The sequence below is a fragment of the Mya arenaria genome, chromosome 10, assembly GCF_026914265.1.
Source record: "Mya arenaria isolate MELC-2E11 chromosome 10, ASM2691426v1".
Classification (NCBI taxonomy): Eukaryota; Metazoa; Mollusca; class Bivalvia; order Myida; family Myidae; genus Mya; species Mya arenaria.
Genome location: NC_069131.1, coordinates 38,152,799 through 38,167,224, shown reverse-complemented (window position 1 = coordinate 38,167,224; position 14,426 = coordinate 38,152,799). Strand labels below are relative to the sequence as shown.

General features: G+C 35.3%; 1 protein-coding gene across 1 annotated transcript in view; it reads right to left on the bottom strand.

Annotated features, from left to right (window-relative positions):
- LOC128204253 (uncharacterized) overlaps positions 1-14,426 on the bottom strand; it is a 20,331-nt gene extending 5,905 nt beyond the window's left edge. The window contains exon 1 of the mRNA XM_052905650.1: positions 14,284-14,426. The gene's annotated coding sequence lies outside the window, so the exon portion shown is untranslated. The remainder of the gene's footprint in view (positions 1-14,283) is intronic.

The window sequence follows — 14,426 nt, the reverse complement described above, 5'->3', positions numbered from 1 at the left end:
GCCGCCACCCCCTGCTGATATGTTGATACATATGTGAGTGCCCCGCTTCCCTGCACATATGCTAATACATGTGTGAGTGCCTTCCCCCTGCACCTATGCTAATACATGTGTGAGAACCTTCCCCCTGCACCTATGCTAATACATGTGTGAGTGCCTTCCCCCTGCACCTATGCTAATACATGTGTGAGTGCCTTCCCCCTGCACTTATGCTGATACATGTGTGAGTGCCTTCCCCCTGCACTTATGCTAATACATGTGTGAGTGCCTTCCCCCTGCACTTATGCTGATACATGTGTGAGTGCCTTCCCCCTGCACCTATGCTAATACATGTGTGAGTGCCTTCCCCCTGTACTTATGCTGATACATGTGTGAGTGCCTTCCCTCTGCACTTATGCTGATACATGTGTGAGTGCCTTCCCCCTGTACTTATGCTGATACATGTGTGAGTGCCTTCCCTCTGCACTTATGCTGATACATGTGTTTAATGTGTTTAGTTAGTGTAATCAACATATGGCTTAAAAATAATTTCGAAAAAATAAAAAATTTAAATGTAAATGTGTAGTCTTTCCTTTAAGATAAGTGCACTCTTGCGAACTACCTGTAACCTTCTTAAATCACAAACAATATAGTTTCTACATGCGATTTTTAAAAGAGCCCGGGAAATATCACGACAGAGGCAGACGAACTGACGGTGCTATTAAAACAGACATTACAGCATGCAATACAGGCCCTACATATTTCAACCAAAATATGTGAAATATCGCATAGAAGCATAATTATGTGTTGATAAAGATAATGAACTCTTACAAACGCTGTATATGAGATATGAGTTTGTTTGCATCTTTCAAAATATAAGACTATGTTTATAGTAAAGCATAAAGAATTGACCAAGTTTCTTTCAGTGTAAGTTTACTTGTCAGTTTTTGAACCCACAAAACCCAGTTTCAAACTGATAAAATATTCCATCAGACAATCACTTTCATTAAGTTTTTGAGAAATATTACCAACTCATATAGTTATCACAAGGCTTTTGTAAGATTTGGCATAAGAACCTTTTTTGACCCGATATGAAGTTTTTCATATAAGTAAAGATTTAATCGAGGCAAATATTCTGATTAGGTTCCATAAATATTGGAGCGAGTATATTTCCTTTTTGTTACCAAAATTTCTGTAAGGTTTATCCTAAAGACCTTATTTCCGACCTCATGTGACCCAGTTTCAAACTAGTCAGTTATTTTCAAGGACAACATTTTTGATTGAGATTGATCAATTTTGGACCTAATATATTGCATTAAGTATATTTCAAAAAAATCTTCTCAAATTTGACCTTGTGGCCCTTTTTTGACGCAATATTACAAACTTTTAAAATGCGGTTAAAATTTCAAAAACGGAAACAATCTGACCATCTTTGAGCATTACTGTGATATGGTTCGAAACAAAGACGATTTGACCTAGTGACCTAATGGTCGATCACATGTGACAAAGTTTAAAATGTGTCTAATAACCTTACCAATTCCTACCAATATATGGTTCATATTATTAGGTTCCATACACACAATGTAACATTTGACCTAGTGACATTATTGTTATCAAATGGGATCCAGTTTAAAATTTGTCCAAGAGTTCAACATCCTGAATATGTTTCGTAAAGTTTGAAACGAATATATTGCCTCGGTTTGATCCCAAGATTTCTCTCACATTTGACATAATGACGTAGTTTTTGACCCCTTAGTACAAACCTTAAAACAACCGGGCAATATTGTAACACGGGGAACATTCTGACCAAGTTTTAACATGATCTGATCAATCCCTACCTAGATATGGTCCCGTATAAACGGACGGACGGACGGACGCCCAAACATTATACCCCTTCTTAAATGTTCGGTCCGGATGGGGATAACGTAACTAGAGCAAAACATGTATTTGAGGAATTGCTTAAAAACAATGATTTGTACATAATAACTTTTGTTTGTTGTCAAATAAATTTTCGAAAATCAGTAAGGTCAATTCTTAAATATGCAACTAAAGGAATATAGTAAAAGTTAAGTCACGTGAATGCATCAATACAAGCATATCATATTACAACAACACGACTTCTTCCATTTACCGATCAATGTCCAATACAAAAAAAAATACAATTAAATATAAAACGTGTGTCATTAGGATGCCAATGAATAGGTAGTATTTTGATTGTTCTAAACATTAAGAATGCATGTGTGAGGTATTTTTGTTATCATAAACAATCCAACCGCTCCCACCAATTTTTGAAACGTATTCCGAACGGTCTTTATAAAAAGAATTTCCATCTGGTTTCCTTGTCTTTTATATTAGATACCAATGATTCGTAAAAAGAAACAAATTATTGGAGTTTGCTAAATTAAAAAATAAATTACATTCTAATTTACCAAATAACTTTTACATGGCTTTCTAAAGTAGTCAGAATAACTCAAAAACTTTAAAAAGTAAAGCGAATCACAAAACTGCATACCAGTGATTTTTGGGTGCAATTTACTGTCTTCTAAAGGCCGTTTCCCCTTCCGAAAAAATGTCCATTTTCCCCCCAAAATTTGATTTTTTTCCTAATTTGATATATGCCGACTAGGTTTATGAATAAAAAAGCATTGAATTTCTTTAAAATTAAACATAATCTTGACAATTCTGACTCTTTCACAGCATCATGTATTCATAAAAAAGTGAAAACATGTATGTTTGCCATATTATAAGCTATTTTGGCCTGATTTTGTACTTTTCCCAAAGTCAACTTTTTTCCCAATTTACAAGGCACAGGCGGTAAAATTATTCCCAAAAACAAATCACTGCGTACAATAGGTCTACATTAGAAACCTTTCAGCATATAACTTTAATAGTTACAGTGACTGTTTTCTTGCCTCTATAATGGTAGTAACATCCCTCACATCTATGCCTACTAAATCCCAAGTCAAAATCATGCAGCGCCAAACAATAGGTCCAAACCAGACGCGTACCAGTATAATACATCACTAGTTATACTGACTGTTCAATTGCCAATTTATCCCTAGACAAAGACCTACAGGACAGAAAATGAACCTCAGAAGTGTATCAGTAAATAACTTCAATTGTTACAGTGACGAAGTGTATCAGTAAATAACTTCAATAGTTACAGTGACTGTTTTTCTTGCCTCTATATGACTGACCTTACTTGGCCGCTTGCTTTGTTCCTAAGGACTCTACAAAGCCCCAATACACCTATTGAGTTACCTTAAAAATCATATAAACCTTTATTACAGAACACCACACCTAAAAACCCAAATCCAAATGCGTTGACTTTAACACACAACCCCCTTTTCCTTTCAAGGAACTGAGTAAAAACAAGTACAAAGTGTTCAGGGCCTTACTTCAAACGCCAACGCAGGATAGAACCGACACCAGGAAGAGATAAACTAAGAATTATCACCTTATTAATCTTGAATTAACTTACAATTCCCTTCAACACCACACTTCAGGGCTGATATTCATAAAACGTCTTAAGTCATTTCCTAACTGAAGTCATTTACCTAACTTTTGTATCTATCTTATCATATGATATAATAACATCACTATTTATGAAATACTTATTTTTCAATGATTTTATAAAAAAAAAAAAACATACTTTTACGTTAAAAACAATAATACCTTTCTATGTAATTTGACTATGAAAAATAAGAAATTGAGTTAAGTTAAGAAATGACTTAAGAAGTTTTATGAAGAACGCCCCTTCTTTTCAAATATCAACACATGGTCAATAACAGTGAAAACAAACAATTATCAGTGATTGTCACTTTTGTCCCAGCAATGTGAACGATTCACTGTCGAAGTCTTACTTTTTTCACTCCATTGAGTCCGGCCGGACCCAAACTGAATAACTACTGTGAATCTTTTAATGTAATCTAAATATTTCATAATAAATAGTTGGTAAGTCATTATCATGCACCAGTCAATTGTGACCACGCCCCCCCCCCCCAGGTCCGGGGGGATAGCCGGGGAAAGGGCCGTGTTTTTACTTTCCAGGTGGCTCTGCAGGGCCGGGTGACCTCGGTGGTTTTGTCATAGTGCCAAATTTAGAGGAGATTGGGCTTTATATAGAGTCTCTGGGGTGCGGGGGCATTCGGCCGGGGCTTAACCATCAGCTCGTCCCCGCAGGGCGGGAATTTTACCCGGGGTTGGCTGGACCGAAACTCAAAGTCCCGGCTAAACCTTACAATTGACTGGTGCATTATGTCATTCATCAATAATACTATTTAATAGTCTTTCACTGCCCGTTTTTATCGCAATTTTAACAATACTATTAGTGTCATAGAAATCATAATTTATCTTCAAGTAATTCAATACCTCTTTAAACAAATGCGTTCAACCTGATGTTCGTGTAAAATGACTGAATTGATCATATTTTACCTTTTAAATGACGAGTAATATCTACGTTGTTTATGACAGCAAATGGATATTTAATAACTAAGGGAGGCAACCGTAATGCGGTTACATTACATTCATTTTACCAAGCTAAATTCACCGCACAAGGTTTATATGATGATTACACCACTTGACATTCTTAAAATACGCACATTTATAGTACCTGTGTGAATAGGCTACATGGAAATGCCTGTGTTTAGCACTAGTCAGATATCGTTTATAAAAGACAACCAACACCACTATGCCGACTACATTACGGTACAGTGTTACATTTATCATGTGTCAAGGTGTGGAACTGAGTTAAAATTTTAGCGACACAACCTTAAAACTACGACATATATCTCTCATAAAAGCTATGCATAATGAAATAGAAACGTTCTTTTATATCACTATTTTATTATGATACTGAATCAACTTTATATTATAAACAAGAAAGAACTACACATTGGATAATTACGGAAGATGCTTATAAGGTTGTTCTTAGCTAACTTGTGTAACGGAAGAAAACATCTCCAAAGATAGAAATATAACAAATTGGTATATGAGTCTTGCAAGACTATCGCGTAGTTTCTGGTGTCATATAACCGAATCCCAGTTGAACATTAAATTTAAGTTACGACCTAGGCTAAAAAAAGCCTAAATATCACGCCGACGAATGAAACAAAAGCAACAAGTGTAAAGATCACGCAATGAAAACTATATTATGTAAAAGCCCAGTAGTAAACAATTGAATATAAACCCTGTGTTCAGGCACAAAGTAAGGAACAAAACTATACTGAACGACACAACATTAATTTGGTGAACTCCGCATTACCAATCAAGACTCATAGTTGCATGTTTGTTATGCATGTGTGAAAATGCAAAGTATTCCGCCAATCCCATCATTATTAATGTTTTATTTTTGCTATGCTTGTGTGCAGTTGTTAACTATTCCGCCTACCAGCCTACCACATTACTGTCTATGTTATGCTCTGTATGTTCTGTTAGCCTACCAGCTAGTCGTCAGTGAATAGCTTTCACTGCATTATATTCATGTATTTGAAGAACCATAGTTAGTTGTTCAGAGTAAAACTTATACAAATCCCGTTACGGGTCTGACTAACCCCGTTACATAAACACAAGGGTCTGTAACTAATTGTTCTTATTATACATAGCATCGAACAATACAATTACTATTCATGATGGTATGTTTGCTATGCATGTATGCAGTTGTTAAGTATTCCGCCTACCCTTTTACTATTCATGGTTGCATGTTTGCTTTGCCTGTGTACAGTTGTTAAGTATTCCGCCAATCCAATTACTATTCATGGTTGTATGTTTGCTATGCGTGTATACAGTTGTTACGTATTCCGCCTACCCCGTTACTATTCATGGTTGCATGTTTGCTTTGCCTGTGTACAGTTGTTAAGTATTCCACCAATCCAATTACTATTCATGGTTGTGTGTTTGCTATACATGTGTACAGTTGTTAGGTATTCCACCAATCCAATTACTATTCATGGTTGTGTGTTTGCTATACATGTGTACAGTTGTTAGGTATTCCACCAATCCAATTACTATTCATGGTTGTATGTTTGCTATACATGTGTACAGTTGTTAGATATTCCACCAATCCAATTACTATTCATGGTTGTATGTTTGCTATACATGTGTACAGTTGTTAGGTATTCCACCAATCCAATTACTATTCATGGTTGCATGTTTGCTTTGCCTGTGTACAGGTGTTAGGTATTCCACCAATCCAATTACTATTCATGGTTGTATGTTTGCTATGCATGTGTACAGTTGTTAGGTATTCCACCATTCCAATTACTATTCATGGTTGTGTGTTTGCTATGCATGTGAACAGTTGTTAGGTATTCCACCAATCCAATTACTATTCATGGTTGTGTGTTTGCTATACATGTGTACAGTTGTTAGGTATTCCACCAATCCAATTACTATTCATGGTTGTGTGTTTGCTATACATGTGTACAGTTGTTAGGTATTCCACCAATCCAATTACTATTCATGGTTGTGTGTTTGCTATACATGTGTACAGTTGTTAGGTATTCCACCAATCCAATTACTATTCATGGTTGTGTGTTTGCTATACATGTGTACAGTTGTTAGGTATTCCACCAATCCAATTACTATTCATGGTTGTGTGTTTGCTATACATGTGTACAGTTGTTAGGTATTCCACCAATCCAATTACTATTCATGGTTGTGTGTTTGCTATACATGTGTACAGTTGTTAGGTATTCCACCAATCCAATTACTATTCATGGTTGTGTGTTTGCTATACAAGTGTACAGTTGTTAGGTATTCCACCAATCCAATTACTATTCATGGTTGTGTGTTTGCTATGCATGTGTACAGTTGTTAGGTATTCCACCAATCCAATTACTATTCATAGTTGTATGTTTGCTATGCATGTGTACAGTTGTTAGGTATTCCACCAATCCAATTACTATTCATGGTTGTATGTATGCTATACATGTATGAAGTTGTAAAGTATTCCCCGTACCCCATTACTATTCATGGTTGTATGTTTGCTACGCATGAATGAAGTTGTAAAGTATTCCCCGTACCCCATTACTATTCATGATTGTATGTTTGCTTTGCATGAATGAAGTTGTAAAGTATTCCCCGTATCCCATTACTATTCATGGTTGTATGTTTTCTATGCATGAATGAAGTTGTAAAGTATTCCCCGTACCCCATTACTAATCATAGTTGTATGTTTGCTATGCATGAATGAAGTTGTAAAGTATTCCCCGTACCCCATTAATATTCATGGTTGTATGTTTGCTATGCATGAATGAAGTTGTAAAGTATTCCCCGTACCCCATTACTATTCATGGTTGTATGTTTGCTATGCATGAATGAAGTTGTAAAGTATTCCCCGTACCCTATTACTAGTCATAGTTGTATGTTTGCTATGCATGAATGAAGTTGTAAAGTATTCCCCGTACCCCATTAATATTCATGGTTGTATGTTTGCTATGCATGAATGAAGTTGTAAAGTATTCCCCGTACCCCATTACTAGTCATAGTTGTATGTTTGCTATGCATGAATGAAGTTGTAAAGTATTCCCCGTACCCCATTACTAGTCATAGTTGTATGTTTGCTAAGCATGAATGAAGTTGTAATGTATTCCCCGTACCCCATTACTAGTCATAGTTGTATGTTTGCTAAGCATGAATGAAGTTGTAAAGTATTCCCCGTACCCCATTACTATTCATGGTTCATGACACTGCTGCTGCTGCCGCCGTCGCAACCAGCAACGCCACCCATTAAACAACCAACAACACCACCATCATTAACAACAATAGTACCATACCATTATCACCCAAAACAGTAACACTTTCACCTCAATATCAACAAAAACTACCACCAATTCATCCCCATCAACACCACCACCGATACTACTGCTGCCACTACGATAATAATAATAATAATAATAATAATAATAATAATAATAATAATAATAATAATAAAAATAATAATAATAAAAATAATAATTAAAATAATAATAATCACAATAATAATATTATTATTATTGCTGCTGCTGCTGCTGCTAGTGTTACAGCTTCTACCATTAGTCATACAATCTTCCGCAAATCATTGTCGTTATCCTTATTCTGTATTTCCAGATCTTTACGGCGGAAACGATACCGCTTGAAACCGCTAAGGGATACTGAGTATTACTTAAGGCACTTTAAAAGCACGTAGAAATGTACGGAAATAAATGATGTTGACAATACTTGCATTTCAGTAAGGAAATTTACTCTCAAGTTATTCTATGTATTTGCTTATTTATAGAAATATTGTTCATGAGAATCTCCGATGACAGGTTGTTCTTGGAAAAGAGGTGTCGATAAAGGCATATTATTATTGATATTACATACAAGTAAATTTTAAATGAATATTTTAAAAAAGAATCTGGTATGATAAATGCCGTGCAAACCTGTATTTTTATCAATATTTTGCTAAGTTTTCTTGTGTCATTTCCAAAATGACGTTACGTGCGCATGCAAAATTGGTGCGTTTTTCTACAAAAAGTGTTATTAAATGACTTTTAATTCCATTTTTAGGCATATAATAAGATGAAAGAAAAAAATGTTTGTTCCAGTGTATGATTACAGTATAAAACACCTTCGCTCCGTGAACACCAAAAGTGAATATTTTACTCGTGGCTACACCACTCGTGAAAAAATAAATTTTGGTGCTCACTCGATGAAATATATTACGATCTTACACTTAATTAAACAATTATCCTCAATATTATTTTTAGAAAAAATGAAAAATTTGTCTAATAACAAACATTTTATAATGTGTTGAGATTAATATATATCCTTAAACAAAAATGAAAATCTCAGTAATAGTCCAAGGAAAATGGGGAAAAAATACACAGAAATAAATGTGGTGTGGTTATGAAAAATATTTTGTCGGGAATAAAAATGACCGCCTGTTTAACCGAATAGCATGTTTATACTCTTTTTCTGGGTTGAGCTGGAGCCAAAAGCCAGGGAGCTGGAGCCAAAGCGTGGAGGCTGAGCCAATACGCTGTATAATAATGCACTCAACTTGGCATATTTGGAATAGTTGAAGTTCTGTATTTATAACTAGTATTCAGATATTGTTGTATTTTTTAAAATATATAATTATTTATGAATATTTAATGCAATTCAACTGATAATGGGCATTCATATATTAAAAGTAAAGATAAACATCATGATGCAAAAGGCGATTTTTTGTCGGTAAAATGTTGGAAAAACTTAATGAAAATGAAAATTTCTGGAATTTGCCTTTTATTTCGTCAAATGTTGCAATAGAATTACCAGAATTACATATTGTACTACAGTATAACATACGTAAAGAAAGGAACCACACATTTTGTGAAATGTGATTTTGGGGGTAAAATGTTCGAAAATTAAACATAAATGAGAAAATTCGAAATTTGCTAAAAACTGTGTCAAATTCTGCAATGAAATTTGACTATACCTGAATCAAAAACTAAACAATTATGGTCACAGAAATGAAATGAGCTACATATCGTGCAAAATAGTATTGGAAAACATTATGCTATCAGATCAAACAAGAAATGTGGTTTTGTGGTAAAAAAATCTGAAAATTAACGAAAATGCTGATTCCCGGAATTAGCCCCCAAAACAAATGATACAAGCCACAATGATATAACTTTTTTATATATCATGTGTTATACTAAAAGTGAATTTGTACATTCTTTGTTTTCAAAAAAGAGACTTAAACATTTTATTTTTTATAACATATGCATAATTTGTTGTTTACATATATGAAACTGTTTTTGTTAATTTGAGTAGCAATTTCAATTTCTTAATGTAGCATAAGATATGCAGAATATTTCAACTCTGAGGGCTTTCCCACATAATTTTATATTAAAGTTAAAAAAATGATGTTTTATGCATTTCTCTTAAATCGATAATAACGGCTTAAGCCATAAAACATTAATTTTCGAACGGAAATATGAAAATCTACGATCTGATTTTTTGTCAGCAATCTTAAATCATTGGTTTGCAGAAATGTATGCAAAAATTTGCTCTTTCCAAGACAAAAAAAATTGTAAAAAAGTTGTAAAAATGGTATTTCTGTGAGAGTGCAGCTTTAACAAACACGTATGAGGTTAATGGAGTTGCATTATTCACTGCGATTTCTATCTTTCCTCCAAACTTAATGACACCAAATATGGTCTTACAACAGACGCTTAAGATGTTGATACATGTATAAAAGTGGGCAAATCACTTGATGTATGAGTATATCAAAAGTGCTTGACTTCCTGTGAACTTCACAGAAATGAACTGTATAAAATTAAGATTTCATTAGGTTATTATGAACTTAAACTAGAAATGTCATTAGTCATTGTAAAATTAGACAAATAGAATAAATGAGTATCGGAGATGAGCTCTTTAGATCTCTAAATGTTAAATAAAATTTTATTTCCCCTAGAACAATTTTTCCAGAAATTAAGACCTTTTAAGGATAACACAACGAGAAAAACACTAAAAATAGTACACAGGGGCGGGGCGAGGATTCGACGTTAGAGGAGGCGTATCTTAGGGGCGCCCCTCCCTCAGAATCGACATGTAATTGGTTTAAAGGGTTGACAGGTGGTTATTCCCCCAAGACAATTTTAACCAATTCTAGTTCGAAATGGTGGGCGTATCTTATACCCATTCTCCCTTATTGAAATAAAAAAGTAAACTAAGACCGTTCAGGGCTGTGGCTCGGGGGGCGACGGTTGCGCCCCCCCATGGATCCTCTAGTGGATGCACATTGTTTTCAGAATTGCTTGTTTACGTTAATATACTACGATCCTGCTTTGTTTTCCTTCCTTGAGTTGGGATCTTCTGAACAAAAATATCATTTCGGGTCGTGCTAAAGTGCTGACCAATTAGCTGACGGTATAGAAATTAAGGGGTGCTGCTGACCATTTGCTGACCAATTAATCAAGAAGTAAAATTCTTACTTGTGAAACGAAAGTAGTCTGTAGAGTTACTTAATGGTTCATAATGTACTATTAGTTTGTTAAATAATTTAAAATGATTATTATTATGAGAGCGTTTAGTTGCAAGTCACTAGCAAACAGGCTAACTTACTTCGAGGTAGATCAATATAGTCTTAACGAATTTTCTCAATCAATCAGTTCATGCTGTTCATGCATTTTAAAGGGGCTGTACTCCGTATGATAAAATAGCGAAAAAAAAAGAGAAAATTGACGAAAACTGACATAAAGTTAGTATCGATGTGTACAATGCATTGAAACTTACTAACTTAAGTACCACATAGTTTACAATTTATTCAAGTTTAGGAGTTATTTCGTATTTTTCTATTAAACAAAGATTACAAGGTATGTCTACCAGGTAGAATTCATGTGATATTACCGAGGTAGGTGTATAGCTTAATTATGTCCCCCCATTAGAGTAATCCTTCATAGCTCAATGGATACGACGCTGGACTGCAATTTTGGCGACACGGGTTCAAAACCGGTCTCAGACATATTTCTTAAACGTTAGTATAATTTTCGAACGGAAATATGAAAATCTGCGGTCTGATCTTTTGTCAGCAATCTTTAATCATTGGTTCGCAGATATTTACGGCAAAATTTGCTCTTTCCAAGACAAAAAAAAAGTTGTAAAAATGGTATATCCGTGAGAGTGCAGCTTTAAAGGGGCTGTACTCCGTATGATAAAATAGCGGAAAAAAAAGAAAATTGTCGAAAACTGACATAAACTGACATAAACTTGGCATCGATGTGTACAATGCATTGAAACTTACTAACTGAAGTACCACATAGTTTACAATATATTTAAATTTAGCAGTTTATTCGTATTTTTCAATTAAAAAAGATTACTGGGTATGTCTACCAGGTAGAATTAATTCCTTATGCGTGATTGGCTAGTCGGTGTTGTCACGTGATATTACCGACGTAGTTGTATAGCTTAATTATGTCACCCAATTGAGAAAGCCTTCATAGCTCAGTGGATACGACGCTGGATTAAAATTTTGGCGACACGGGTTCGAAACCGGTCTCCGACACAATTTTTTTTACATTTTGGTACTTTTTTACAATTATGATATCAAAGCGTACCACATTCTATAAGATAACTGTCCTGAGATTCGTTACAGAAAAAAACTTTTTTTGATGCCAATCTGATGTACAGTCCCTTTAACGACTTCCAATAAAACTAATAATACAGTACATTTTAGGGGTGAAATCATTTCGATATTGAAAATATCACGTGTTGAGTCAAACATTGCAAAACTGTGTACTACTGTGCATGGTTCGAATATTTATTTTAAAAAGCTGCACTGACTAAGGAAATACTAACAAACAATTAGACCAAAACAATTTCTATCACATGCCGAACATTCAAACCATTCGCAAACTAGTCATCCCGCTGGCTTATGGCCGAGTATCAGTTTTCGCTTCTTTTTTAATAGTTATAATTGTGTGATTATATTATGCACAATATTATGTATAGGTACTGTAAGTGAAAGGTTGTGAGCCAGTTTACTGGGGGATCATTCAATTTTTAGGTACCGTTTAATACTTAATATCATTTTCTCGAAATATATATATAGACTATTCAAAATTGTCACAACCCTTTTTGTGATCGAGTCCCGAGTATAAGTATATTTAAGTTCAAAAATTGATTATTAATGCATATTTCTTAAACCGGTAGTACCACTTTAAGCCAAAAAACATTAATTTTCGAACGGAAATATGAAAATCTGCGATCTGACATTTTGTCAGCAATCTTATATTACTGGTTTGCAGATATTTACCCCAAATTTTTCTCTTTTCAACACAAAAAATAAAAAAAGTTGTCAAAATGGTATATCCGTGAGAGTGCAGCTTAAAGTCTTACAGTTTGTTCCAACTTACCGAACCACTGTATAACAGGTTGGGCCAAGTTACTGCAATACACATATTTTGTATGGATATAGGGGCTAGTGCGGGCATTTGGAACGCCTCGGCCATTTTTCACAACCTCGAATATATGCTGGTACATCAGTGGAAGGAGTCCGTACAATATAGAATAAACGTTTTAAAGTATTGCAGTGTTTTATCATGTATTTTGTATTACTAAATTTAAATTGATTGCCGGTGAAATTTATTATTGCATAACTAATTTAAATTCCCAAAAGTAAATTCATAAATTTCAACTTCTAAATCGAAATTACTATGCAATCTTCTTGCAGCGGAGTTAAATGTAAAAGAATCTGATATTGTAAACCGCCCATACACATCCGAAGTTTTTTTCGATGGAAAAAGGCCGAGTAGTTCCAATCGCTGTTGCAAGGTTTCTTGATTAAGTGGGTCCACTTTTCGGGAACACTGCTCACTCCACAAGTCACAGTATAATGTACCAGTCAATTGTAACCACGGCCTCCCCAGGTCCGGGGAATAGCGGGGACTTTGACTTTCGGTCCAGCCAATCCCGGCTAAAATCCCCGCCCTGCGGGGACGAACAGATGGTAAAATCCCCGCCAAATGCGCCCACACCCCAGGAACCCTAGGTAAGGCCCGTTCGCCGCTATATTTAAAGCGAAGACAAAACCACTGCATTCACCCGGCACTGCGGTGCCACCTGAAAGGATAAAAACAAGGCCCATTTCCCCGGCTATCCCCGGTATACCCCCGGATCTGGGGCCTTGGTTACAATTGACTGGTGCATAAGTGGGTTCTCTCCAATGAACACATTGGACAACAGACACGCTCTTGAATAAATGTTTGAATTTGTTCTATCGCACGCACGCACGCACGCACGCACGCACGCACGCACGCACGCCCGCCCGCACGCACGCACGCACGCACGCAACCCACACACACATACACACTTTTTATTGCAAGGTATTAATTCCATTGGAAAAACAAAAATAAAAATGATGACGTCACCAACCTCATATAATATGGAAGGCTTTTTTCCTACAGGAAGTCAATATATGTGGCATTAACTTAAAAACTTATACTTTTCTAACAACTTTTTCAACATATCGATCAAAGTACAATCAACATCAAAACTGTAGACTTAACGTTTTAATATAACGCTCCTATCCCATAGCCTGCACGATCGTCTTTACAATGTACATCAAAACTGTAGACTTAACGTTTTAATATAACGCTCCTATCCCATAGCCTGCATGATCGTCTTTACAATGTACATCAAAACTGTAGACTTAACGTTTTAATATAACGCTCCTATCCCATAGCCTGCACGATCGTCTTTACAATGTACATCAAAACTGTAGACTTAACGTTTTAATATAACGCTCCTATCCCATAGCCTGCACTATCGTCTTTACAATGTTCATCAAAACTGTAGACTTACCGTTTTAATATAACGCTCCTATCCCATAGCCTGCACGATCGTCTTTACAATGTACATCAAAACTGTAGACTAAACATTTTAATATAACGCTCCTATCCCATAGCCTGCACTATCGTCTTTACAATGTTCATCAAAACTGTAGA